Consider the following 5,202-nt stretch of genomic DNA (forward strand, 5'->3'; position numbering starts at 1 on the left):
AGTGACATCAGCTCATATAGGGGTGTAATTATGGGCACACATCCATCTTTTCATATATAGAACCGGCTGACAGCATCCGACACAGCTTCACCTGACTTCTCTCGATTCTCCGCCTGCCTCTCAGCGGGAATCGGATTCAATGCTTGAGGTTTCTGTTTGAAAGCATGCCAAAGGTGCAGGCGTGAGACATTCTACAGTGCGGCTGCTTGCATCAACCTTTTCTTCTCATTTCTGTGCTTTATAGAGATTTAGGAGTTTAAAAGCTAGAGAAAAGGCGAAGCATATCAAGGGTGTTGGAGAATCTCATTAGATGAGTACTCAACATCAACAGCGAGAAGAAGAAAAAAAGATTTCAAACCTCACAGCCCCTTCCACGAGAGAGAGAGATTAATGTAAATCTCAAAAATAAGGAACACATTAATATTTCATTTGCACCTCTTTATTTTTTCCCTCTGAGTGACACTCATGTGCAGATAGCAGAGGGGGATGATTTAATGATTGGAGAATGTTATCTCTTTCTCTCTCTTTTCTTCGGCTCTGCCACTGTCACATCTCTCCTCTTTCCTTGTGCACTAAATCAGCACTTGCACTGTAAAAAATCTTATGTGCTATTTACAAAAAAAAATTGTGGTAACACTATTGCACGTATTATTTTTAAGTAAATTTCAAGACTTGATTTTTTTAGCAAAAACCACTTGAATGAATCATGTGAAAATTACTAAATGTTTTGAGTGATAAATGAAGATTTTAATATTATTAGCGGAATGTGCTTTTATAATTTAAGCTAATCCACCACCATTTACTCTTATTTAGTTTTTTTAACAAAAACCACTTGAAAGAATCATGTGAAAATTACTAGTTTTTTTAAGTGATAGATGATGATTTTAATATTATTAGTGGAATGTGCTTTTATAATATATGCAAATAAATCACCATTTACTCAAATTAATTACTGAAAATTACTCATTCATAAAATGTAAAATATATAATGTATAATGAAATACATACACAATACATTTAGGCCAAATATCATTTTATTACATGTTACACTGATAACAAAATGGTACAATATGTTAAACAAATCTATATAAAATTTACAGCAATGCTAATCTCTGATAAAAATTCCTTTATCCATGTCATGGAAAAAACTGACCTGTCAACTTTCCTTTGTAGGAATAGTCACATTTTAGACAATATTTGACAGAATTTGTGTATTGCAAACTTATTATTCGTTTCTTTGTAAGTGATTTTAATTTGTGGAATATTTGTATAAATCCAGTTCAGCGATTCTAGATTTTCCAGGCTAGCCATGACTCACTTATCCTCCAAGACAATGCAGAAGTCCTCATGGTTGGTCATCCCTCTGACAGACAGCAATTCTCTGTGCATTCCCACACTGTAAAATAAACATTACGTTTATTATATTGAAATTATGCAGTTGTACATTTCAAATGTTTAAGGTTTACTAAAACACATTAAGGAAATATATTAATGAAATAAACCATTTCTTTTTATATCTGTGAACAGTAATTCTTCATAATGTTTGAGTAGATGTTGCTGACTGACACAAATACACAAGTATTTTGACTTATAATGGACAGGGTGTTTAAATGTATACTAGTGTACAGACATTTATAAAAACAAACCATGTTTATACAAGGAATAGTGCATTCAACAGTGTAATGCTTGAGCTATATATTTTTTTGTAAGCATGCAAAAATATAAAATGCAGTTTTCGGAAGATCATAAATATCTGAAACAGTTTGAGACACTTACATTGCACTCCTGGATGAGATCTTCCTCTTATTCATACAGATAGACCAGCAACAGAGGACGACATCTCTCGTTTCATCCCTGATTTAATGTGAGGTCTGATGCAAAAAAGTGTAGAAATTAGTAATAATAATAATAATAATAATAATAATAATAATAATAATAATAATAATAATAATAATAATAATAATACACAAATAACATTATTAAAAATACCTGATGTATGGCACCCATTCTCTTTATCAAAATCTGCCTCAATAAACTGCTCCTCTTTAGTGGGAAAACACTGCGAAAGTTTTCTTCATTAAACTGAAAAATGAAGCAAACAAATATTAGTATTTATGTACAGTATTATATATAAACAGTTCATTACATTACATCAGCAATGCTGTAAAAGGAACCTTATGAAATGGAAAAGCACTAGCTGTACATAAACCCCATTGAATAGCTAGCTAACTTAGCTTAGCTTAGCTTAGATTTACCACTTAACAAGCTCACTGTTGTTCATCTGCTTAACTGTTGCCTGATCATTGCTGTTAAATATTACAATGCAAATAATTTGTTCAACTTCATTATATAATTCAGAATGAACATTGAAGCAAATCAATTTCAAATAGGAATGGGTGGTTAAAACTACCCGTGTATCCCTATATACATCATATGGCAAAAACTAAGCTCCTGAACAAGCTTGAACAGCATGTGTCTTTCCTGAAAGAGCTTAGGTTATTTAAGACAATAAAATGATAAACTGTTAATGCTTACCTCTTAACATGCTCGCTGTTGATCTGCTCCTTCAAAATGTCGTCTGATCACTGCCGTTGTTGAGATTCAAATGCAAACATCTCAATCAAATCCACATAATTGAGTGAATTTTCTTAAAATAAACGTGAAGCCATCTTTCCTCAGTTTTATTAGCTTAACTGGTTTCTCAAATTAAGCTTAGTAATTGCACTAGTTTGCTTAAAAAAATAAGTAAAATTTAAATCTTAGTTATATTAGCGAAATCTTCTTAATATTTTATAATAAATCCAGAATATCAATTTTTTAAAGAAAATATGCTCATTATTTTTAATGACCACATTAATTTTTTTAATGAAAATTACAAGCCTCAAGATTCATTTTTTACAGTGTGGGGCTTTTGCTCGAGATTCCTCTCAGGCCTGACAGCACCACATAATTACGCTCAGTTCTCCCTTATCTCAGAGATGAGAAAAGATGAGATATTTAGTGAGCGGAGCGCTCGCATGCGGCCTCTGTCACAGTGAGACATGACCTGACCTTCTGTGCTCACAGAAGATCTTCAAACATTAGTCCCAGATATGAACCGTTGAATATATGAAGCACTTTAGGGATAGTTCAGCTGAAGATTACAGTTTTTGGATTCATTTACCAAACAGTTCCAAACTGTGCAAGGACCTGCACTAAAAGTACTATATGCCCATCTGTAAATCCATTAAAATTGTTTATTTGTAAGCTATAGTAGTGACGTGATGGCTAAAAATGGTAACCAATACTCTGAATTTTATTACACTTTAAAAATATATATATAATAATAAAAATTTTTTGGACAAAGACAAAAACCTGTAACCATTGACTTCCATAATAAGAAAAGGGTAACACTTTATTTTGATGGTCCATTTGAGTACTAGTAGACTGTTTGCTTAATATCTGTTGATACTGCTGCTAAACAGACATTTAACTGACTATAAGAAACTTTGGAAGTACATGTCAACTTACACTAACCCTAACCCTAAACCCAGCAGTCTACTTATAATCTAATCAGAATTAGTTGGCATGTAGATGCAATTTTTCTTAAATTCAAAAACGGACCATCAAAATAAAGTGTGATCAAGAAGAGCAAATACTATGGAAGTCAATAGTTACAGGTTTTCTGGATTTTTCAAAATATCCTCTTTTGTGTTTAAGAGAAGAAGGAAACTCATAAAGGTTTTTTAAAAAGTATTAGGATGTATTCACACCTTAATGGAGTCAATCTAGGGCAGGGGTTGGCAAACTCGGTCCTGGAGGGCCGGTGTCCTGCACAGTTTAGCTCCAACTCTGATCAAACACACCTGCTTATAGATAATTAGTGATCTTGGAGACACTGATTAGCATGTTCAGGTGTGTTTGATCAGAGTTGAAGCTAAACTATGCAGGACAACTATGCAGAGTTTGCCCACCCCTGATCTAGGGCCATATATACTTGCAAAATAAAAGAAGGTTTTGCAAACAAAAAATTATAGTATTAATTAAAGTATTAATCCCTAAAAATTGCAAAGCGAAAATAATTTTTTAATAAACAATTATTTTGCTAACAAAAATATAGGACTGCACATAAAAATCAAGCAGGGCAATATATATATATATATATATATATATATATATATATATATATATATATATATATATATATATATATATTTGCAATAAAAAACTAAAATATTTGCAATAAAAAACAAATATTTGCAATAAAAAACTATATACATTTGCAAAACATTTTTATAGCATTGCCTTTACAAAACCCATCCAGTCAATTGCAATGCTCATTTTGATTTGCTTTTTAGTCAACCGTAAACACCCAAGTTTCTTTGACTCCGCCCCCTTGTTGTACAAATATATATATATATATATATATATATATATATATATATATATATATATATATATATATATATATATATATATATTTTTTTTTTTATTTATTTATTTTTTTTTTTTTTTGCATGATTTTTATTTGCGGTTAATATTTTGTTTGCAGACTTTTTCAAAAAATTTATTTCGCTTTGCAATTTTTCTTTATTTTATTTTTTATTTTTTTGGAGATTTGCATTCATTTATTTATTTTTGCTCAATACTTTATTTTTTGTTAGCAAAACATTTATTTTGCAAGTATATATGGCCCTAGATTGACTCTATACACTCCATATCCTAGATTGACTCCATACACTCCATATCCTAGATTGACTCCATACACCTGCCCAATTGCATTGAACCCAAGTTCATTTCCCCTTTTGTGTGGATGTTTTGAGCAGGTGTTAATACAACAACCTCAGTCTGGTGTGCACCAAACAAGTGGACTCAGCAGAAGGGGTCTCGGTCCGCTTCCAAATCAACTCTGGTATGGTTCATTTAAGGTGTGAATAAGATCCGACCTCGATCCAACACATTTGCAGAAAAATGCCGCTTTTGAGTTGTCAGGATCTTGTAGTTTGAGTCGTGCACCCATGGCATCTGCTGTTACTAAGCAACCATCAGCCACGCTCTAAAAAAAAACAGCTCTAGCTCTGATACAGGGAGTTTTATTTATGGATAAAAGAAAATGCATTGTAGTGTTTCGTGGTTTTTGATTTATCTAAGGTAACTACCATTATAACTGAAATATGCATAATACACATTTCATGACTGCATTGCTCTCTATTTGTGTGTGTC

The 5,202-nt window shown here is 32.0% G+C and overlaps 1 long non-coding RNA gene across 1 annotated transcript; it reads right to left on the reverse strand.

The window, feature by feature from the left end:
* Nucleotides 1-1,016: 1,016 nt before the first annotated feature.
* On the reverse strand, nucleotides 1,017-2,659 carry LOC130244831 (uncharacterized). Its single transcript, XR_008839260.1, has 4 exons — nucleotides 2,536-2,659; nucleotides 1,990-2,082; nucleotides 1,777-1,871; nucleotides 1,017-1,396 (listed from the first exon to the last, which is right to left on the reverse strand). It is a non-coding gene; the product is annotated as an uncharacterized LOC130244831 (long non-coding RNA).
* Between the last annotated feature and the right edge of the window lie 2,543 nt (nucleotides 2,660-5,202).

Source organism: Danio aesculapii, chromosome 17 (assembly GCF_903798145.1).
Source record: "Danio aesculapii chromosome 17, fDanAes4.1, whole genome shotgun sequence".
Taxonomy (NCBI): Eukaryota; Metazoa; Chordata; class Actinopteri; order Cypriniformes; family Danionidae; genus Danio; species Danio aesculapii.